General features: G+C 44.6%; 1 protein-coding gene across 10 annotated transcripts in view; it reads right to left on the bottom strand.

The window, feature by feature from the left end:
* PTPRS (protein tyrosine phosphatase receptor type S) overlaps positions 1-24,471 on the bottom strand; it is a 721,726-nt gene that overhangs the window by 551,468 nt on the left and 145,787 nt on the right. The gene's annotated exons all lie outside the window — the stretch shown is intronic.

Here is a 24,471-nt window from a genome sequence, read left to right as displayed (position 1 = left end):
TCCAACCAATCATCCTGGAGATGGCTGACATAGCATCTTAGATATTGTTCCAGCGTCTGGTTGGTACGCTCAGTCTGACCATTTGTCTGGGGATGGTAAGCGGAAGAGAGAAAGACATTAATATTGAGTGCAGAGCAAAACCCCTTCCAGAATCTTGAAGTGAACTGCACTCCATGGTCAGAGATGATCTCATCCGGAACCCCATGCAACCGAAAGACATTCTGTATAACCAAGTTCACTGTATCTTTAGCTGAGGGGAGGCCGGTGCACGGAACAATATGAGCAGCTTTAGTCAGGCGATCAACTACCACCATGATTGTATTCATGCCCCCCGATGTAGGCAGCTCCACAATAAAGTCCATTGATATAGACCCCCAAGGGCGGGACGGAACAGGTAATGGTTGAAGACCCGTAGGTGCCACATGAGGAGTCTTGTAACGAGCACATACCTCGCAAGAGAGAACATAGTCCTTGGTATCCTTCAGGCAAGTTGGCCACCAGAAGAATCGGCTCAGGAACTCTTGTGTCTTCTGTACCCCCCTGTGACCAGCCAACTTGGAGTCATGTACCAACTTGAGGATCTGCAGAAAGACGACCTCAGGGATGTAGATACGTCGATCTCTGAACCACATGCCACCCTTAAAGACAAGATTAATATCCACAGGTGGGTTGGCCAGAAATACATCACCATCATAGGCCTCCCTGCACTCCTTCCACAAGTCCTGATCATGGATAACTCCGATGAAATTGGCATCAGATAGAATGGTCTTGGACAGGGCCCCAGGTACGGAATCCGCAGCATGGATTCGGGATAAAGCATCAGCCTTCCCATTACGAGAACCTGGACGGTACGAGATAAAGTTAAATTGATTTAAAAATAAGTTCCAACGAGCCTGACGAGGAGAAAGACATCTAGCAGATCTAAGGAACTCTAAATTGCGATGGTCAGTTAGCACTATGATCTGTTGTGCAGCTCCTTGCAGATGATGCCTCCATTCTTTGAAAGCCGCAATAATAGCCAGCAATTCCTTGTCTTCCATGTCGTAATTCTTCTCTGCTGAGGTTAGTCTACAGGAAAAGAAAGCACAAGGATGTAGCAGACCCTTCTCTCTAGTTCTTTGGGAGATAATCGCCCCCAAAGCATTATCAGAAGCGTCCACCTCCACAATGAAAGAAAGTGTTGGATCTGGGTGTATCAACAGCGGTGCTGATGTGAAACAGATCTTAAGCCGATCAAAAGCTTCTTGAGCCTGTGATGACCACTTAAAGGGCTTTTCCTTCTTTGTCAAGGAAGTAATGGGACAGAAAATATCAGAAAAATTTCGAATGAAGCGTCTGTAGAAATTTGCAAAACCAATAAAACATTGGACCTCCTTAACGTTCTTGGGTACCGGCCAGTCAAGGATAGCCTGAATCTTACCAGATTCCATGTTCAGCCCCTGGGGAGAGATTATATAACCTAAGAACTGTATCTCAGAACGATGGAACTCGCATTTCTCCGGCTTAATATACAGATGGTTCTCTTTCAGGCGTCTTAAAACAGTTTTGACATGTTCTTCATGTTCCTGTAGAGAGTCAGAAAAGATTAGTATATCATCCAAATAGATCACTACAAACTGGTCCAACAAATCTCTGAAAATGTCATTAGCAAGGTGTTGAAACGTTGCAGGGGCGTTACAAAGCCCGAAGGGCATCACAAGAGATTCAAAGTGTCCATACCGGCATCTGAATGCTGTCTTCCACTCATCCCCTGGACAAATACGCACCAAATTATAAGCCCCACGAAGATCCAGTTTAGAGAACACCTTAGCATGGCGGACTCTTTACAGTAATTCGGGAATCAGGGGCAAAGGGTAACGGTTTCGAACTGTTACCTTATTGAGTTCCCGATAGTCAACACAGGGTCTCAGGGCCCCATCCTTCTTCTTTACAAAAAAAGGTAGGTGCCCCTGCTGGTGAGGAAGAAGGATGTATGAAGCCTTTGGCCAGATTTTCACCAATATACTCCTTTAAGGCTTGAAGCTGAGGTGCCGCCAAAGGGTATACGTTACCAAAAGGAATAGCTGCCTCAGGAAGCAACTCAATGGGACAGTTATAATGCCTGTGTGGAGGAAGCTGATCTGCATTCTTCTTGTCACAGATGTCAGAGAACTCTTTATATACTGGAGGTAAAGAAAATACCTGTACATGTGGTTCCGTAGCCGTGGACTCAGGGACAGCTTCTGTTAACGCTGAGTTGCTCCTTGTTGGAAAGATAATCTCCTTGGTCTCCCAGTTGATAATTGGGTTCTGAGAACGCAACCAAGGAATGCCTAAAATCACAGGAAAATGAGAAGAAATTAGCAAGAAAGTAAGTTGCTCCTGATGATTAGGCTCCAACAAAATTTCAAGGGGTACGGTCTCCTGATCCACAGGCCCAGAGATTAAAGGTGACCCATCCACTATTTCCATGGTAATTGGAGAGGCTCTTTGCTGAATTTCAATACCATGTTCCTTGGCAAATGCGATATCCATGAAATTGCCACCTGCACCAGAGTCAATCATAGCTGCACTGGAAATCCACTGTCCTGAACACAGGATCTTAATAGTGAGAGAACAGCGAGAGTTCTTTTCCTTAAGCTCCTTGGGGGGTGAAGTCATAGAAAGTGAATGGAATACAGCGTTTAAAGGCAGGCTACATTCAGAGATGTCAAATTCATCATCACAGTTGTCATACTCCCCTACTGCTGCTAGCACCTTGTTAGGCCATCTAGGACACTTAGGACAATTGATCAAGAAGTGGTCAGACTGGCCGCAGTAGAAACATAGACTTTCACGAAGGCGATGCTCCCAGCGCTCATTGGTCTCGCGCCTCTGAACGGAATCAATTTACATGGGCACCTCCTCCACCTCCCGAGATGTTTTACCTGTAGGATCTTTGGAAGGAAGGGAAAAGTTAGAAGTACAGTAAAATACAGCAAACTTCTCCTGCCTACGCTCAGTAAGGCGAATGTCAATGCGCACACAATACTGTATAAATGTCTCTAGCTCTTGTGGTGACTCAGAGCGAGCTAGTTCATCTTTTACAATACTAGACAGACCCCTTTTAAAAATAGGCAATTGTGCATAACTGTCCCAATTGGTATCTACCGCTAATCTCCTGAATTCAGTAGCATACTCAATAACAGAACGTTTTGCCTGGCGTAAAGACAATAAGGCTGGGGTCACACATGGCGTAAGAAAATACGCCACGTATTATACGTCCGTACTACGGCCGTAATACGGAGAAATGTCCCCAAAATATTGATCCGTAGTCAGGGTGTTTCAGCGTATTTTGCGCATGGCATCCTCCGTATGTAATCCGTATGGCATCCGTACTGCGAGATTTTCGCGCAGGCTTGCAAAACCGACATCTAATGGATTTATGTGCTCAAATGTTAGGGAAAACATATATACAGTATATATATATATATATGTCATTGAGACACATATATATATATTCTGTATTTAGATTTCATTCAGCGCGATATCTGTGAACAGCCGCTAATTCAATTGCCGGCTTTTCATTTCTCCTGCACAAACCCGACAGGATATGAGACATGGTTTTCATACAGTAAACCATCTCATATCCCCTTTTTTTTTGCATATTCCACACTACTAATGTTAGTAGTGTGTATGTGCAAAATTTCAGCGCTGTAGCTGCTGAAATAAAGGGTTAAATGGCGGAAAAAATTGGCGTGGGCTCCCGCGCAATTTTCTCCGCCAGAGTGGTAAAGCCAGTGACTGAGGGCAGATATTAATAGCCAGGAGAGGGTCCATGGTTATTGGCCCCCCCGTGGCTAAAAACATCTGCCCCCAGCCACCCCAGAAAAGGCACATCTGGAAGATGCGCCAATTCTGGCACTTGGCCACTCTCTTCCCACTCCCTGTAGCGGTGGGATATGGGGTAATGAAGGGTTAATGCCACCTTGCTATTGTAAGGTGACATTAAGCCAGATTAATAATGGAGAGGCGTCAATTATGACACCTATCCATTATTAATCCAATTGTAGGAAAGGGTTAAAAAACACACACACACATGATTACAAAGTAGTTTAATGAAATAAACACAGCTAGGGTTGAGCGACTTTCATTTTTTTAAGATCGAGTAGGGTTTTGGGAAACCCGATTTTGTCCAGAGTCGAGTCGAGTGCAGTCGGCCGATTATCGCTAAAAGTCGGGGATCGACCGAAACACGAAACCCAATGCAAGTCAATGGGGAAGCATAGTCGGCAGTGAGTGGAGGCCAGGAAAACACCTACAGTGCCCATTTTAATGCCAAAAACATCCATTCTTGTTTCTGAAGCTTGCCAATCTTAATTAACTGTATAATAATAGTTGGGCATAGGGAATTGGGTGAAAGTTGTGGGGGGAGTAGGGCTGGCTCAAGTTTTTCGTGGGCCCAGGAAATGCGGACTACGTCACGGCGGTGTTGCAGGGAAAGGTAAGTATTTAAAAGTTGCAAGTGCTGTGATCCTGAGCAAGCAGGGGGGGGGCCCACTCGTTCGCATTGCCACTGGCACAGGGCCCCTCAAAGTACGGCGGTGTGTTTGCATGGCGGGGGCGCCTCCCACCAGCAGCGACACTTTTGCGTACTCTGAGGGGCCCTGTGCCAGTGACGTCGCCAACGAGTATGCCCCCCCACCTGATGAAGGAACCTGCACTTTCATCTGCACCTTCCTCTTTGTCCCTGTGTAAGGTGGTATAACATGCGGGAAGGGGAACCTTACTTTCAGCAGGGACAGATTCTGGCTGTGTAGAGTACAAGGGGAATGTAGTGGTCTAGGTCAATGTACCAGCAGACTCATTTAGCAGTGGCTGGGCAATGGGCAGGATGAGGAGGAAACAGATATAGGGCCAAAGAATAAAGTAGGCTACATGCAGTTCAAAATTGGTAACAGGACTAAACAGGCGGCATTGCTTTGTTCAGTGGAGTAGCAAACCCAAGAGCAGCAGACACTGTTTCAAGGGCCTAACCACACTAGTAGGCCAAATGCAGTTTAATATCTGATAGTATAGGGCGAAAGCCAGAATGTGGAAGCTCAGCTTTGTTCAGTTGAGGACAACACCAGGGAGGGGCAGACACCTTTAGTAGGCCGGAAAAGCCTATTGCATTTTTTAAAATGGTAATTTGGAGCAGAAGGTTGAAGCTCAGCTTTATTTACTTGAGGGCAACACCAGGGAGGGGCAGAAGCCGTTAGTAGGCCCTAACCACCATTTTTTTTTTTTAAACCACATAATGAGAGCCGGAAGGTTGAAGCTCAGCTTTATTTAGTTGAGGACAACACCAGGGAGGGGCACACAGACAGACACCTTTAGTAGGCCTGAAAAGCCTATTGCATTTTTCAAAATGGTAATTTGGAGCAGAAGGTTGAAGCTCAGCTTTATTTAGTTGAGGGCAACACCAGGGAGGGGCAGAAGCCGTTAGTAGGCCCTAACCACCATTTTTTTTTTAAAACCACATAATGAGAGCCGGAAGGTTGAAGCTCAGCTTTGTTCAGTTGAGGACAACACCAGGGAGGGGCAGACACCTTTAGTAGGCCGGAAAAGCCTATTGCATTTTTTAAAATGGTAATTTGGAGCAGAAGGTTGAAGCTCAGCTTTATTTAGTTGAGGGCAACACCAGGGAGGGGCAGAAGCCGTTAGTAGGCCCTAACCACCATTTTTTTTTTTTAAACCACATAATGAGAGCCGGAAGGTTGAAGCTCAGCTTTATTTAGTTGAGGACAACACCAGGGAGGGGCACACAGACAGACACCTTTAGTAGGCCTGAAAAGCCTATTGCATTTTTTAAAATGGTAATTTGGAGCAGAAGGTTGAAGCTCAGCTTTATTTAGTTGAGGGCAACACCAGGGAGGGGCAGAAGCCGTTAGTAGGCCCTAACCACCATTTTTTTTTTTAAAACCACATAATGAGAGCCGGAAGGTTGAAGCTCAGCTTTATTTAGTTGAGGACAACACCAGGGAGGGGCACACAGACAGACACCTTTAGTAGGCCTGAAAAGCCTATTGCATTTTTTAAAATGGTAATTTGGAGCAGAAGGTTGAAGCTCAGCTTTATTTACTTGAGGGCAACACCAGGGAGGGGCAGAAGCCGTTAGTAGGCCCTAACCACCATTTTTTTTTTTTAAACCACATAATGAGAGCCGGAAGGTTGAAGCTCAGCTTTATTTAGTTGAGGACAACACCAGGGAGGGGCACACAGACAGACACCTTTAGTAGGCCTGAAAAGCCTATTGCATTTTTCAAAATGGTAATTTGGAGCAGAAGGTTGAAGCTCAGCTTTATTTACTTGAGGGCAACACCAGGGAGGGGCAGAAGCCGTTAGTAGGCCCTAACCACCATTTTTTTTTTAAAACCACATAATGAGAGCCGGAAGGTTGAAGCTCAGCTTTGTTCAGTTGAGGACAACACCAGGGAGGGGCAGACACCTTTAGTAGGCCGGAAAAGCCTATTGCATTTTTTAAAATGGTAATTTGGAGCAGAAGGTTGAAGCTCAGCTTTATTTAGTTGAGGGCAACACCAGGGAGGGGCAGAAGCCGTTAGTAGGCCCTAACCACCATTTTTTTTTTAAAACCACATAATGAGAGCCGGAAGGTTGAAGCTCAGCTTTATTTAGTTGAGGACAACACCAGGGAGGGGCAGAAGCCGTTAGTAGGCCCTAACCACCATTTTTTTTTTTAAAACCACATAATGAGAGCCGGAAGGTTGAAGCTCAGCTTTATTTAGTTGAGGACAACACCAGGGAGGGGCAGAAGCCGTTAGTAGGCCCTAACCACCATTTTTTTTTTTAAAACCACATAATGAGAGCCGGAAGGTTGAAGCTCAGCTTTATTTAGTTGAGGACAACACCAGGGAGGGGCACACAGACAGACACCTTTAGTAGGCCTGAAAAGCCTATTGCATTTTTTAAAATGGTAATTTGGAGCAGAAGGTTGAAGCTCAGCTTTATTTAGTTGAGGGCAACACCAGGGAGGGGCAGAAGCCGTTAGTAGGCCCTAACCACCATTTTTTTTTTTTAAACCACATAATGAGAGCCGGAAGGTTGAAGCTCAGCTTTATTTAGTTGAGGACAACACCAGGGAGGGGCACACAGACAGACACCTTTAGTAGGCCTGAAAAGCCTATTGCATTTTTTAAAATGGTAATTTGGAGCAGAAGGTTGAAGCTCAGCTTTATTTACTTGAGGGCAACACCAGGGAGGGGCAGAAGCCGTTAGTAGGCCCTAACCACCATTTTTTTTTTTAAAACCACATAATGAGAGCCGGAAGGTTGAAGCTCAGCTTTATTTAGTTGAGGACAACACCAGGGAGGGGCACACAGACAGACACCTTTTGTAGGCCTGAAAAGCCTATTGCATTTTTCAAAATGGTAATTTGGAGCAGAAGGTTGAAGCTCAGCTTTATTTAGTTGAGGGCAACACCAGGGAGGGGCAGAAGCCGTTAGTAGGCCCTAACCACCATTTTTTTTTTAAAACCACATAATGAGAGCCGGAAGGTTGAAGCTCAGCTTTATTTAGTTGAGGACAACACCAGGGAGGGGCAGAAGCCGTTAGTAGGCCCTAACCACCATTTTTTTTTTTAAAACCACATAATGAGAGCCGGAAGGTTGAAGCTCAGCTTTATTTAGTTGAGGACAACACCAGGGAGGGGCAGAAGCCGTTAGTAGGCCCTAACCACCATTTTTTTTTTTAAAACCACATAATGAGAGCCGGAAGGTTGAAGCTCAGCTTTATTTAGTTGAGGACAACACCAGGGAGGGGCACACAGACAGACACCTTTAGTAGGCCTGAAAAGCCTATTGCATTTTTTAAAATGGTAATTTGGAGCAGAAGGTTGAAGCTCAGCTTTATTTAGTTGAGGGCAACACCAGGGAGGGGCAGAAGCCGTTAGTAGGCCCTAACCACCATTTTTTTTTTTTAAACCACATAATGAGAGCCGGAAGGTTGAAGCTCAGCTTTATTTAGTTGAGGGCAACACCAGGGAGGGGCAGAAGCCGTTAGTAGGCCCTAACCAAAGTTGAAGGCCAAATGCAGTTTAATTTCTGATACTATAGGCCGAAAGCCAGAAGGTGGAAGTTCCGATTTAGACAGTGGAGGACAATTTGAATTAGGGACTGCAGACAGACTTAGTAGGCTGTCCCCTGTGGACCATGCATCCACCACATTAACCCATTGCGCCGTAATGGACACGTAATCTTCCGTGGCCATGCCTACAGGTCCATGCGTCTGTTGTCAGGTGCACCTTTGTACTCACAGATTGCCAGAGTGCATGGACAATGCGGTCTTCTACATGCTGGTGGAGGGTTGGGATGGCTTTTCTCGCAAAAGAAGTGTCGACTGGTTAGCTTGTAGCGTGGTACAGCGTAGTCCATCATGGCCTTATTAATAGTAAATAAAATATATAACTAGGCTCTATGAACTTTTAAATAGGTTCCAGGGGTACACGGGCAGCATTGGTGTGGTCAGTGGAGGAGTATTGCAAGTAGGGGCTGCAGACAGGCTATCAAAGGCCTAAAATAACAAACAGTAGGCAGTCATGGCAGTTTTACATCGGTTACATGGATACACAGGCAGGCACTCCAGGCAGCATTGTGGTCAGTGGAGGAGTATTGCAAGTAGGGGCCGCAGACAGGCTATCAAAGGCCTAAAATAACAAACAATAGGCTCATGGCAGTTTTACAGCGGTTACATGGATACACGGGCAGGCAGCTTGGTGGTCAGTGGAGGAGTATTTAAAGTAGGGACCGCAGACAGGCTTCAAAGGCCTAACATAAGAAAATGGGCTGGCTGTAGGCACTTTATAATTGGTTCCAGGGGTACACGGGCAGCAGTGGTCTGGTCAGTGGAGGAGTATTTAAAGTAGGGACCGCAGACAGGCTATCAAAGGCCTAACATAACAAACAATAGGCTCATGGCAGTTTCACAGCGGTTACATGGATACACGGGCAGGCAGCTTGGTGGTCAGTGGAGGAGTATTGCAAGTAGGGGCTGCAGACAGGCTATCAAAGGCCTAAAATAACAAACAGTAGGCAGTCATGGCAGTTTTACATCGGTTACATGGATACACAGGCAGGCACTCCAGGCAGCATTGTGGTCAGTGGAGGAGTATTGCAAGTAGGGGCCGCAGACAGGCTATCAAAGGCCTAAAATAACAAACAATAGGCTCATGGCAGTTTTACAGCGGTTACATGGATACACGGGCAGGCAGCTTGGTGGTCAGTGGAGGAGTATTTAAAGTAGGGACCGCAGACAGGCTTCAAAGGCCTAACATAAGAAAATGGGCTGGCTGTAGGCACTTTATAATTGGTTCCAGGGGTACACGGGCAGCAGTGGTCTGGTCAGTGGAGGAGTATTTAAAGTAGGGACCGCAGACAGGCTATCAAAGGCCTAACATAACAAACAATAGGCTCATGGCAGTTTCACAGCGGTTACATGGATACACGGGCAGGCAGCTTGGTGGTCAGTGGAGGAGTATTGCAAGTAGGGGCCGCAGACAGGCTATCAAAGGCCTAAAATAACAAACAATAGGCTCATGGCAGTTTTACAGCGGTTACATGGATACACAGGCAGCTTGGTGGTGAGTGGAGGAGTAGTGCAAGGAGTGTCTGTCCCAGTACTCCCAAAATATAAATAGATGTTAATGTCTCGCAAAACAACCAAAACAAAAAAAAAAGGTGGCATACTTAGGTACAGGGGTGGGCTCATCTACTGAGTTTCTGACATAGTAATTTGGCAGTAACTATTTAATGGTGCCAATATAGGACACAGACACAGACTACTTTAAGTTGCATCATAGATGTCTACAAATTTGTATTGTCAGTGCCAGACATTGAATGATGTCAGCGAATAGACTAAAGATTGGTGGAGCTGTGCGACATAATTTTGCACGTGGTAGAGCACATTTTGAGCTGGGGTAGGGGGGAACTCTCTTGAGGCCGGCGGGACCGCCCCAGGGCCCCTCATGTTACAACGGTGTGTCTGACGTTGGGTGCGCACCACCACCGCCAGAGACACTACATTGTACTATGAGGGACCCAGTAGCAATGCCGTCAACCAAAAGCGAGCACACCCACCTCTTCAGACAAACAGCAGTCTCACGGGTGCTTGCGCCAAGTCGCGATACCACGGCCCCGTGTGGGGAGTTTTGCCATTTAGGGAGGTGTAAACATGTCGTATGCTGTACAATCAGCTGCAGCAAATTAGACATTAGAAAAGTAATTCACAGGCAAGAGCTTTTCATAGGAAAGCTAGGTGTCGGCCGGGCAAGGTGGGGCAAAAGATTTCGAAATCCAGTTGTGGTTCATTTTAATGAATGTTAGATCGTCAACATTTTGGGTAGCCAGACGAGTCCTTTTTTCGGTTAATATTGAACCTGCAGCACTGAATACTCTTTCTGATAGGACACTTGCTGCCGGGCAAGCAAGCTCCTGCAATGCATATTCTGCCAATTCTGGCCAGGTGTCTAATTTGGAGGCCCAGTAATCAAATGGGAATGACGGTTGAGGGAGAACATCGATAAGGGATGAAAAATAGTTAGTAACCATACTGGACAAATGTTGTCTCCTGTCACTTTCAATTGATGCAGCAGTACCTGTCCTGTCTGCGGTCATAGCAAAATCACTCCACAACCTGGTCAGAAAACCCCTCTGTCCAATGCCACTTCTGATGTGTGCACCCCTAACACTCCTAGTCTGCTGCCCCCTGGAGCTCGTGTGAGAACGATCACGTGCGCTGTGTGCTGGGAATGCCTGAAGCAAACGGTCAACAAGAGTTGATTGTTTGGTTGCTAATATTAGTTCCAAGTTCTCATGTGGCATAATATTTTGCAATTTGCCTTTATAGCGTGGATCAAGGAGGCAGGCCAACCAGTAATCGTCATCGTTCATCATTTTCGTAATGCGTGTGTCCCTTTTTAGGATACGTAAGGCATAATCCGCCATGTGGGCCAAAGTTCCAGTTGTCAAATCTCCGGTTGTGATTGGTTGAGGGGCAGTTGCAGGCAAATCTACGTCACTTGTGTCCCTCAAAAAACCAGAACCCGGCCGTGACACGCAACCAAATTCCTGTGCCCCCGGGAAAGGTTCGGCATTAAAAATATACTCATCCCCATCATCCTCCTCGTCCTCCACCTCCTCTTCGCCCGCTACCTCGTCCTGTACACTGCCCTGACCAGACAATGGCTGACTGTCATCAAGGCTTTCCTCTTCCTCTGGTGCAGACGCCTGCTCCTTTATGTGCGTCAAACTTTGCATCAGCAGACGCATTAGGGGGATGCTCATGCTTATTACGGCGTTGTCTGCACTAACCAGCCGTGTGCATTCCTCAAAGCACTGAAGGACTTGACACATGTCTTGTATCTTAGACCACTGCACACCTGACAACTCCATGTCTGCCATCCTACTGCCTGCCCGTGTATCCTCCCACAAATAAATAACAGCACGCCTCTGTTCGCACAGTCTCTGAAGCATGTGCAGTGTTGAGTTCCACCTTGTTGCAACGTCTATGATTAGGCGATGCTGGGGAAGGTTCAAAGACCGCTGATAGGTCTGCATACGGCTGGCGTGTACAGGCGAACGTCGGATATGTGAGCAAAGTGCACGCACTTTGAGGAGCAGGTCGGAGAACCCAGGATAAGTTTTCAATAAGCACTGCACCACCAGGTTTAAGGTGTGAGCCAGGCAAGGAATGTGTTTCAGTTGGGAAAGGGAGATGGCAGCCATGAAATTCCTTCCGTTATCACTCACTACCTTGCCTGCCTCAAGATCTACTGTGCCCAGCCACGACTGCGTTTCTTGTTGCAAGAACTCGGACAGAACTTCCGCGGTGTGTCTATTGTCGCCCAAGCACTTCATAGCCAATACAGCCTGCTGACGCTTGGCAGTAGCTGGCCCATAATGGGACAACTGGTGTGCAACAGTGTCATCTGCCGATGGAGTGGTTGGCAGACTGCGTTCTGTGGAAGAGCTGTAGCTTCTGCAGGAGGACGAGGAGGAGGAGGAGGAGGGGGTGCGAACGCCTACAGCCAACTGTTTCCTAGACCGTGGGCTAGGCACAACTGTCCCTAAATTGATGTCGCCTGTGGACCCTGCATCCACCACATTCACCCAGTGTGCCGTGATGGACACATAACGTCCCTGGCCATGCCTACTGGTCCATGCATCTGTAGTCAGGTGCACCTTTGTACTCACAGATTGCCTGAGTGCATGGACGATGCGCTGTTTAACATGCTGGTGCAGGGCTGGGATGGCTTTTCTGGAAAAAAAGTGTCGACTGGGTAGCTCGTATCGTGGTTCAGCGTACTCCATCAGGGCTTTGAAAGCTTCGCTTTCAACTAACCGGTAGGGCATCATCTCTAACGAGATTAGTCTAGCTATGTGGGCGTTAAAACCCTGTGTACGCGGATGCGAGGATAAGTACTTCCTTTTTCTAACCAGAGTCTCATGTAGGGTGAGCTGGACTGGAGAGCTGGAGATCGTGGAACTTTCGGGTGTGCCGGTGTACATGGCAGACTGAGAGACGGTTGGAGACGGTATTGTTTCCGCCGGTGCCCTAGATGCAATATTTCCTCCTACAAAACTGGTGATTCCCTGACCCTGACTGCTTTTGGCTGGCAAAGAAACCTGCACAGATACTGCCTGTGGTGCGGAAAATGGTGGCCTTACAGTGACGGAAGGGATGTTGCGTTGCTGACTAGCTTCATTGGCCGAGGGTGCTACAACCTTGAGGGACGTTTGGTAGTTAGTCCAGGCTTGAAAATGCATGGTGGTTAAGTGTCTATGCATGCAACTAGTATTTAGACTTTTCAGATTCTGACCTCTGCTTAAGCTAGTTGAACATTTTTGACAGATGACTTTGCGCTGATCAGTTGGATGTTGTTTAAAAAAATGCCAGACTGCACTCTTCCTAGACTCGGATCCCTTTTCAGGGATTGCAGACTGAGCTTTAACCGGATGGCAACGCTGTGCTCCAACAGGTTTTGGCTTTGACACGCGTTTTGGGCCAGATACGGGCCCGGCAGATGTAACCTGTTGCGATGTTGATGCCTGCTGCGGCCCCTCCTCCACCTCCGCTTCTGAACTACTGCCGCCTGCACCCTGTTCCCCCAATGGCTGCCAATCGGGGTCAATAACTGGGTCATCTATTACCTCCTCTTCGAGCTCGTGTGCAACTTCGTCTGTGTCACTGTGTCGGTCGGTGGTATAGCGTTCGTGGCGGGGCAACATAGTCTCATCAGGGTCTGATTGTGGATCTGTACCCTGAGAGGGCAATGTGGTGGTCTGAGTCAAAGGAGCAGCATAGTACTCTGGCTGTGGCTGTGCATCAGTGCACTCCATGTCAGAATATACTTGTAATGGGCATGGCCTGTTAAATGTTTCACTTTCTAAGCCAGGGACGGTATGTGTAAAGAGCTCCATGGAGTGACCCGTTGTGTCGCCTGCTGCATCCTTCTCTCTTGTTGTAGTTTTTGCTGAGGAGGACAAGGAAGCGACTTGTCCCTGACCGTGAACATCCACAAGCGACGCGCTGCTTTTACATTTACCAGTTTCGGAAGAGGAGGCAAAAGAGCTAGAGGCTGAGTCTGCAATGTAAGCCAAAACTTGCTGTTGCTGCTCCGCCTTTAAAAGCGGTTTTCCTACTCCCAGAAAAGAGAGCGTTCGAGGCCTTGTGTAGCCTGACGACGAAACTGGCTCCACAGCTCCAGACTTAGGTGGAATATTTTTATCCCCACGACCACCTGATGCTCCTCTACCACTACCATCATTACCAGCTGACAATGAACGCCCACGACGACCTCTTGCACCAGACTTCCTCATTGTTTTAAAATCTTAACCAAAGTAACTTTATTTGTTGCTGTCAAACAACTTACACGGTGAGCTATAACTTCAGTATGATTTCAATATCCCTTAACAGGTTGGTGAGACCACAAGGAAAATCAGGCACAATGTTACACACTCTGTTTTCTGTGGCACAAAATCACAGAGATGACACACACGCAGGACTGTCACTCAAGCACTAATGTCAATATTAATCTCCCACCTAATTTATTTTTTTTTTTTTCTCAGGGAGACTTTAGAAACCAAATAATATTAAAAAAAAAAAAAAAAAAGGCTTTCTATGGCCCACAATTAGAGAGAGAGAGGTGGCACACCCAGGAGTCAAGACTGGCACACAAGCTGAGAGGGCAATATTACTCTCCCACTGTTTTTTTATGTATTTTTTGTTTTTTCAGGGAGACTTTAGAAACCCAATAATATTTTAAAAAAAAAATAAATAGGCTTTCTATGGCCCACTGAATGAGAGGGAGAGAGGTGGCACACCCAGGAGTCAAGACTGGCACACAAGCTGAAAGGGCAATATTACTCTCCCACTGTTTTTTTAGGTTTTTTTTTTTTTTTCAGGGAGACTTTAGAAACCCAATAATATTTTAAAAAAAAAATAAATAGGCTTTCTATGGCCCACTGAATGAAAGGGAGAGAGGTGGCACACCCAGGAGTCAAGACTGGCACACAAGCTGAAAGGGCAATATTACTCTCCCACTGTTTTTTTATGTATTTTTTGTTTTTTCAGGGAGACTTTAGAAACCCAATAATATTTAAAAAAAAAAATAAATAGGCTTTCTATGGCCCACTGAATGAGAGGGAGAGAGGTGGCACACCCAGGAGTCAAGACTGGCACACAAGCTGAAAGGGCAATATTACTCTCCCACTGTTTTTTTAGGTTTTTTTTTTTTTTTCAGGGAGACTTTAGAAACCAAATAATATAAAAAAAAAAAAAAAAAATAGGCTTGCTATAGCCCACTGAATGAGAGATAGCACACACAGCAGTGGCACACAAGCCCTGACTGAGGCCAATATTTTTCTCCCACTGATTGATGTAGTGTTTTTGTGTTGAGGTAGAATTTAGAACACAAATCACGGAAAAAATAAATAGGCTTTCTATGGCCCACTGAATGAAAGGGAGAGAGGTGGCACACCCAGGAGTCAAGACTGGCACACAAGCTGAAAGGGCAATATTACTCTCCCACTGTTTTTTTATGTATTTTTTGTTTTTTCAGGGAGACTTTAGAAACCCAATAATATTTAAAAAAAAAAATAAATAGGCTTTCTATGGCCCACTGAATGAGAGGGAGAGAGGTGGCACACCCAGGAGTCAAGACTGGCACACAAGCTGAAAGGGCAATATTACTCTCCCACTGTTTTTTTAGGTTTTTTTTTTTTTTTCAGGGAGACTTTAGAAACCAAATAATATAAAAAAAAAAAAAAAAAATAGGCTTGCTATAGCCCACTGAATGAGAGATAGCACACACAGCAGTGGCACACAAGCCCTGACTGAGGCCAATATTTTTCTCCCACTGATTGATGTAGTGTTTTTGTGTTGAGGTAGAATTTAGAACACAAATCACGGAAAAAATAAATAGGCTTTCTATGGCCCACTGAATGAAAGGGAGAGAGGTGGCACACCCAGGAGTCAAGACTGGCACACAAGCTGAAAGGGCAATATTACTCTCCCACTGTTTTTTTATGTATTTTTTGTTTTTTCAGGGAGACTTTAGAAACCCAATAATATTTAAAAAAAAAAATAAATAGGCTTTCTATGGCCCACTGAATGAGAGGGAGAGAGGTGGCACACCCAGGAGTCAAGACTGGCACACAAGCTGAAAGGGCAATATTACTCTCCCACTGTTTTTTTAGGTTTTTTTTTTTTTTTTCAGGGAGACTTTAGAAACCCAATAATATTTTAAAAAAAAAATAAATAGGCTTTCTATGGCCCACTGAATGAGAGGGAGAGAGGTGGCACACCCAGGAGTCAAGACTGGCACACAAGCTGAAAGGGCAATATTACTCTCCCACTGTTTTTTTAGGTTTTTTTTTTTTTTTCAGGGAGACTTTAGAAACCCAATAATATTTAAAAAAAAAAATAAATAGGCTTTCTATGGCCCACTGAATGAAAGGGAGAGAGGTGGCACACCCAGGAGTCAAGACTGGCACACAAGCTGAAAGGGCAATATTACTCTCCCACTGTTTTTTTATGTATTTTTTGTTTTTTCAGGGAGACTTTAGAAACCCAATAATATTTTTAAAAAAAAATAAATAGGCTTTCTATGGCCCGCTGAATGAGAGGGAGAGAGGTGGCACACCCAGGAGTCAAGACTGGCACACAAGCTGAAAGGGCAATATTATTCTCCCACTGTTTTTTTAGGTTTTTTTTTTTTTTTCAGGGAGAATTAGAAACCAAATAATATTAAAAAAAAAAAATAAATAGGCTTTCTATGGCCCACTGAATGAGAGGGAGAGAGGTGGCACACCCAGGAGTCAAGACTGGCACACAAGCTGAAAGGGCAATATTACTCTCCCACTGTTTTTTTAGGTTTTTTTTTTTTTTCAGGGAGACTTTAGAAACCAAATAATATTAAAAAAAAAAAAAAAAAATAGGCTTGCTATAGCCCACTGAATGAGAGATAGCACACACAGCAGTGGCACACAAGCCCTGACTGAGGCCAATATTTTTCTCCCACTGATTGATGTAGTGTTTTTGTGTTGAGGTAGATTTTAGAACACAAATCACGGAAAAAATAAATAGGCTTTCTATGGCCCACTCAGTGAGAGATGGCACACACAGGGATGGCACTGTAGCAGAAATGCCAATCTTAATCTCCCACAAAAAAAAAAAAAAAAAAAAAAAAAAACTGTCCTACAATTACTATCTCCCTGCAGTAATGTAAGCCAGGTATGGCAGGCAGCAATAGGAGTGGACTGATGCACAAATTAAATAAAAAGTGTGGACAAACAAAAAAGATAGCTGTGCAGAAAGGAAGGAACAAGAGGATATGTGCTTTGAAAAAAGCAGTTGGTTTCCACAGTGGCGTACACACAGCAATACAGCTATCACGGAGCCTTCTAGGGCAGCCCAATGAGCTACAGCGCTGAGGGGAAAAAAAAAAAAAAATAGCTTCCACAGTCCCTGCACACCGAAGGTGGTGTTGGACAGTGGAAATCGCTGCAGCACAAGCGGTTTGGTGGTTAGTGGACCCTGCCTAACGCTCTCCCTGCTTCTGACGAAGCGGCAGCAACCTCTCCCTAAGCTCAGATCAGCAGCAGTAAGATGGCGGTCGGCGGGAACGCCCCTTTATAGCCCCTGTGACGCCGCAGACAGCAAGCCAATCACTGCAATGCCCTTCTCTAAGATGGTGGGGACCAGGATCTATGTCATCACGCTGCCCACACTCTGCGTTCACCTTCATTGGCTGAGAAATGGCGCTTTTCGCGTCATTGAAACGCGACTTTGGCGCGAAAGTCGCGTACCGCATGGCCGACAAGCACAGGGGTCGGATCGGGTTTCATGAGACGCCGACTTAGCCAAAAGTCGGCGACTTTTGAAAATGATCGACCCGTTTCGCTCAACCCTAAACACAGCGGTTGTTGTAATAATTTATTGTTCTCCCATTCCATTTCCAGGACCTCGCTTGGCAACATAATAAACGCACAAGATACATACCATCTGCTGTCAGATCTCGTCCCACGAAGTAATCCATCTGAAGGGGTTAACTAATATTACAGGCAGGAGCCCTGCAAATGCAGCTGTGCTCCGTGCTTGTAATCCCCGGGGAATGAATGAAATGTAGGTCATTGACCTACATTTCCTTCAGTCGCGGTGATGCGCCCCCTGGTGGATGTCCTCATATGACCTGGAGCGTGGGAAAAAGTTCCCAGGCTGCAGTTCATGAGAACATCCAGCAGGGGCGCATCACCGCGACTGAAGGAAATGTAGGTCAATGACCTACATTTCATTCATTCGCTGGGGATTACAGGCAGGGAGCACAGCTGCATTTGCAGGGCTCCTGCCTGTAATATTAGTTAACCCCTTCAGATGGATTACTTCGTGGGACGAGATCTGACAGCAGAAGGTATGTATCTTGTGCGTTTATTATGTTGCCAAGCGAGGTCCTGGAAATGGAATGGGAGAACAATAAATTATTACAACAACCGCTGTGTTTATTTCATTAAACTACTTTGTAATCATGTGTGTGTGTGTTTTTTAACCCTTTCCTACAATTGGATTAATAATGGATAGGTGTCATAATTGACGCCTCTCCATTATTAATCTGGCTTAATGTCACCTTACAATAGCAAGGTGGCATTAACCCTTCATTACCCCATATCCCACCGCTACAGGGAGTGGGAAGAGAGTGGCCAAGTGCCAGAATAGGCGCATCTTCCAGATGTGCCTTTTCTGGGGTGGCTGGGGGCAGATGTTTTTAGCCACGGGGGGGCCAATAACCATGGACCCTCTCCTGGCTATTAATATCTGCCCTCAGTCACTGGCTTTACCACTCTGGCGGAGAAAATTGCGCGGGAGCCCACGCCAATTTTTTCCGCCATTTAACCCTTTATTTCAGCAGCTACAGCGCTGAAATTTTGCACATACACACTACTAACATTAGTAGTGTGGAATATGCAAAAAAAAAGGGGATATGAGATGGTTTACTGTATGAAAACCATGTCTCATATCCTGTCGGGTTTGTGCAGGAGAAATGAAAAGCCGGCAATTGAATTACCGACTTTTCACTAACAGCGCTGCGTATTTCTCGCAAGTCACACTGCAGGTCCGTGTGGAATCCGTATTTTTCGCGCCCCCATAGACTTTCATTGGCGTATTATTTGCGCAGTACGCTGACAAACGCAGCATGCTGCGATTTTGTACGGCCGTAGAAAGCCGTATAATACTGAACCGTAATATACGGCTAATAGGAGCAGCCCCATTGAGAATAATTGTGCCGTATGTAATGCGAGTTTTACGGACGTAGTTTCTGCGCTCTTACGTCCGTAAAACTCGCATGTGTGACCCCAGCCTAAAGCAGATTCAGCGGTTGCACGGCGATTAGGATCATCAAACATTAATGCCATAGCGGCCAATAAATCATCCAGTTATTTAACCGTGGGTCACGAGACTCAATCATCGGATTCGCCCAGGCGAGCGCTCGTGCGGTCAGCAGCATTATTACACACAATACTTTGGATCTATCATTAGGAAAACGGTTAGCATGCACATCAAAATATAGCATACATTGATTCACAAAGCCACAAAATTTGTCGCAATCACCATTAAATCTGAATGACGGCAACTTAGGTGGGCTAGCTGGTGGCGGTTGCTCAGAGGGAAAAGTCGCTTGTGCAGCTATTTGCGTGATTATGTCCTGAAAAGCCAGTCCATACTGGGACTCTATGCCAGCAAGTTTGTTTTCCTGGGCTGCCATGCGGGTGCTTAAGTCCTGCAAAGTCTCCAAACACTTGTTGATTGTGTTCAAAGCTTCCAAACTTCTTTTGCAGACCTTCCACATCTTTCTGCAGTGAGCTAATTATGGAAAACATCTGCTCTAGTCTGCTTTCTGCAGTCATTGTTCCAGCAGTCTCCTTTATTTTTTTAGGCTAGAGTATCCTGTAATAATTATAGGGGATAACTCAAGAGACTCTTTGCGTGGAACAAGACAACTACAGGACACAGTTTTATAAGTGGTAAAGTCTATATTATCACACGGTGATTCAAACAGGTGCAGAGAGAAACTCAAGTCCACAACACTTGGTGCAAATATCAAATGCAGCTCAGCAGTCTATAGGAAACTTCAGAGGAAAATGCAATCACGCAGAAAGTCTATGAAGCACAATTATTCTTGAGGATACTTGACACGAATAAGTCCTTGATTAGTCCAAAACACAGATAGATATGCTTATAAGGCAGTTCAAATAATATCTTCGCTCAACCAGGGAGGTCTGGGTAATAGTCTCAGGTTCTTGCAGAGCAGAAACAGCTTACATGTCCAGCAAATGCAGATGGAAGTAAACACGAGCAGCAGATGAAGGAGGATTACTGGAACTGGAGTATGCAGCAGAAACTCAGAGCAGAGTAGCAGGATATCCCCACAGGTTCACAGGAGCAGGTATATAGCCAGGGAGTCGCCAGAGGTCAGGAGCTGGATGCAAGGCAGAATACTCTAGCACAGACTGAAGGCTGGGGTGGAGTTTTATAGCATAAAGACACAGTGCACATGAGACCAAAGACGCCATCTTGGAAAAGGGCAGTAATGCACAAAAAGGTAATAAAAAATGTTCAGAGTCCTGACACCCTGATTTCTGGGGAAGGAAGCTGCTTAAAGAAAGTAAAAAATGTAACAGTTTGTACTGAAGATACCCCTATCTAAAAGATTGTTTTAGGCGCAAAAGCTGGGACCCCCCACATTCCTAAGAACGGGGCTCTAAATGGAGTGGAGGTTGAGCAGGTGTACCTCAACTATGTGTATACTCAACCTCCAATCCATTCAAACAGAGCCATTAGTTATCAGGATCAATAGGGGTCCCAGTAGTTGGACCCCCCCAGCGATCAGGAAGTTAAGCTAACCCCCAGCATATAATGTATTGCTCAGATTAGAAATATATTACACACAGTGTTTGTTAAATATAATTTTTCTTCCCGGTATTAGATCATCAGCCATATCAATATGTTTGATTATTAGCCTTAATTGAACTGCTGCAGTCACTAGTATTATCAATAGATGTGTTTATAGATGGATGGGATATAGATTTGACTCACCCGCCTCCAACATGTTCAGTAAGAATGAAGAACTGAGAGGGAATAGTATGTACTGTACTGATAGTAGTGTAATGCGATTCATTTAATGTCTGAATAATCACTCATTAATGGAAAATCTTGGCAGTTATTCCAAGGAATATCAGCTCCCTGTAATACCTCGCTTTTTGTACTGAATGATTTGTGCCCAGCAGAAGGCTTCCTCCCCATTGCGACAGCACATGGTGTCCTCAGCAGTGCAGTCTTGCAGGCATGGAATGCCACCAGCCGGGGCGATTTCCACACAAGTGTTACCATACTATTTTTCCTATTTTTATATTTCAAAGTGTTTACAGAATCCTTATACAATAAAAACTACAAAAGTATATAACCCCTTTACCCCCAAAGGTGGGTTGCACATTAATGGAAGGGCCAAATTTTACAATTCTGACCACTGTCACTTTATGAGGTTATAACGCTGGAACGCTTTCAACGGATCTCAGTTATTCTGGGATTGTTTTCTCATGACATATTGTACTTCATGATAGTGGTAACATTTCTTCAATATGACCTGCCTTTATTGGTAAAAAAAAGGAAATTTGACGAAAATTTAGCAATTTTCAAACTTTGAATTTTAATGCTTTTAAACCACATTGATATGTCACACAAAATAGTTAATAGATAACATTTCCCACATGTCTACTTTATATCAGCACAATTTTGGAACCAATTTTTTCTTTTGTTATGAAGTTATAAGGGTTAAAAGTTGACCAGCGATTTCTCATTTTTTCAACAAAATTTACAAACCCATTTTTTTAGGGACCACCTCACATTTGAAGTGACTTTGAGGGGTCTATATGACAGAAAATACCCAAAAGTGACACCATTCTAAAAACTGCACCCCTCAAGGTGCGCAAAACCACATTCAAGAAGCTTATTAACCCTTCAGGTGCTTCACAGGAATTTTTGGAATGTGGGAAGAAAAGAAATGAACATTTAACTTTATTTCACAAAAAAATTACTTCAGATCCAAATTTTTTTATTTTGACAACATTTGCTTAATTTCTCCTGAGCATGCCAAACCTCCATGGGGGAGAAAAACACTATTTGGGTGCACGGCAGGGCTCGGAAGGCACGGAGCGCCATTTGTCTTTTTGAATGCAAAACTTTCTGGAATAATTAGCGGACGCCATGTCACGTTTGGAGAGCACCTCAAGTGTCTAAACAGTGGAAACTGTTCACAAATACACCAATATGGAAACTAGACCCCTCAGGGAACTGATCTAGATGTTTGGTGAGCATATTGAACCCTCAGGTGCTTCACAGAAGTTTATAACATTGAGCCGTAAAAAAAAATAAAAAATCTAATTTTCCCCACATATATGTTTTTAGCCCCAAATGTTGCATTTTCATAAGGGTAACAGGAAAAATTCTATCATACAATTTGTAGTGCAATTCCTCCTGAGCATGCCAATACCTCATATGTAGGGAAATACTACTTTTGAGGCACAGTGCAAAGCTCAGTAGGGAAGAGACGCCATATTGGAGTTCGGGTTTTGTTGGAATGGTTTGAGGGTGCCATGTCACATTGGCAGAGCCCCTGAGGTGCCAGAACAACAGAAACCCCCACCAGTGAATTCATCTAGTGGTGCAGTGATCATATTAACACCACATGTGCCTCACAGAATTTTACACCACTGAGCGGTGAAGAAGAATAAGTTAAATTTCTACCACTAAAATGTTGTTTTAAGCCCCAAGTTTTTAACTTTCCTAAGGGCTAATAGGAAATTTTGTTTACAACAAACTGAGGTCTATTTTTTCCTTAGTGCACCAATACCCTACATATAATCAGGAAATATTTTTCAGGCACAGTGCAAAGCTCAGAAGTCAAGGAGTGCCAGATTATATCGTTATGGTTTGCAAGTGCCATGACCCACTGGGAGAGCCCTTGAGGTGCCAGAACAGCAGAATCCCCCATAAGTGACCCCATTTTAAGAACTACACCTCTCAATGAATTCATCTAGGTGTGCAGTGATCATATTGACACCATGGGCGTGCCACAGAATTTTATACCATAGGGAAGTTACATAGTTACAGTACATAGTTACATAGTTATTAAGGTTGAAGGAAAACTTTAAGTCCATCTAGTTCAACCCATAGCCTAACCTAACATGCCCTAACATGTTGATCCAGAGGAAGGCAAAAAAAAACCATGTGGCAAAGGGTAAGCTCCACATTGGGGAAAAAAATTCCTTCCCGACTCCACATACGGCAATCAGACTAGTTCCCTGGATCAACGCCCTATCAAGGAATCTAGTGTATATACCCTGTAACATTATACTTTTCAAGAAAGGCATCCAGTCCCCTCTTAAATTTAAGTAATGAATCACTCATTACAACATCATACGGCAGAGAGTTCCATAGTCTCACTGCTCTTACAGTAAAGAATCCGCATCTGTTATTATGCTTAAACCTTCTTTCCTCCAGACGTAGAGGATGCCCCCTTGTCCCTGTCTCAGATCTATGATTAAAAAGATCATCAGAAAGGTCTTTGTACTGTCCCCTCATATATTTATACATTAAAATAAGATCACCCCTTAGTCTTAGTTTTTCCAAACTAAACAGCCCCAAGTGTAATAACCTATCTTGGTATTGCAGACCCCCCCCAGTCCTCTAATAACCTTGGTCGCTCTTCTCTGCACCCGCTCCAGTTCAGCTATGTCTTTCTTATACACCGGAGACCAGAACTGTGCACAGTATTCTAAGTGTGGACGAACTAGTGACTTGTATAGAGGTAAAATTATGTTCTGCTCATGAGCATCTATGCCTCTTTTAATGCATCCCATTATTTTATTTGCCTTTGTAGCAGCTGCCTGACACTGGCCACTGAATATGAGTTTGTCATCCACCCATACACCCAGGTCTTTTTCATTGACAGTTTTGCCCAGAGTTTTAGAATTAAGCACATAGTTATACATCTTATTACTTCTACCCAAGTGCATGACCTTACATTTATCCCTATTAAAGCTCATTTGCCATTTATCAGCCCAAACTTCTAGTTTACATAAATCCTCCTGTAATATAAAATTGTCCTCCTCTGTATTGATTACCCTGCAGAGCTTAGTGTCATCTGCAAATATTGAAATTCTGCTCTGAATGCCCCCTACAAGGTCATTAATAAATATGTTAAAAAGAAGAGGGCCCAATACTGACCCCTGTGGTACCCCACTGCTAACCGTGACCCAGTCCGAGTGTGCTCCATTAATAACCACCCTTTGTTTCCTATCCCTGAGCCAGCTCTCAACCCACTTACACATATTTTCCCCTATCCCCATTATTCTCATTTTATGTATCAACCTTTTGTGTGGCACCGTATCAAAAGCTTTTGAAAAGTCCATATACACTACATCTACTGGGTTCCCTTGGTCCAGTCCGGAACTTACCTCTTCATAGAAGCTGATCAAATTAGTCTGACATGAACGGTCCCTAGTAAACCCATGTTGATACTGGGTAATGAGGTTATTCCTCATCAGATACTCCAGTATAGCATCCCTTAAAATGCCCTCCAGGATTTTACCCACAGTAGAAGTTAAGCTTACTGGCCTATAATTTCCGAGTTCAGTTTTTGTCCCCTTTTTTAATATTGGCACCACATTTGCTATACACCAGTCCTGTGGTACAGACCCTGTTATTATGGACTCTTTAAAGATTAAAAATAATGGTCTATCAATGACTGTACTTAGTTCCTGCAGTACTCGGGGGTGGATCCCATCCGGGCCCGGAGATTTGTCAATTTTAGTGATTTATAGACGCCGCCGTACTTCCTGCTGGGTTAAGCAGGTGACAATGGGGAATTTTTGTTATCACTGATCATATTGTCTGCCATGGGAT

This window comes from Ranitomeya variabilis, chromosome 1 (assembly GCF_051348905.1).
Source record: "Ranitomeya variabilis isolate aRanVar5 chromosome 1, aRanVar5.hap1, whole genome shotgun sequence".
In the NCBI taxonomy this organism is placed as follows: Eukaryota; Metazoa; Chordata; class Amphibia; order Anura; family Dendrobatidae; genus Ranitomeya; species Ranitomeya variabilis.
This window is presented reverse-complemented; position numbering and strand designations above follow the sequence as displayed.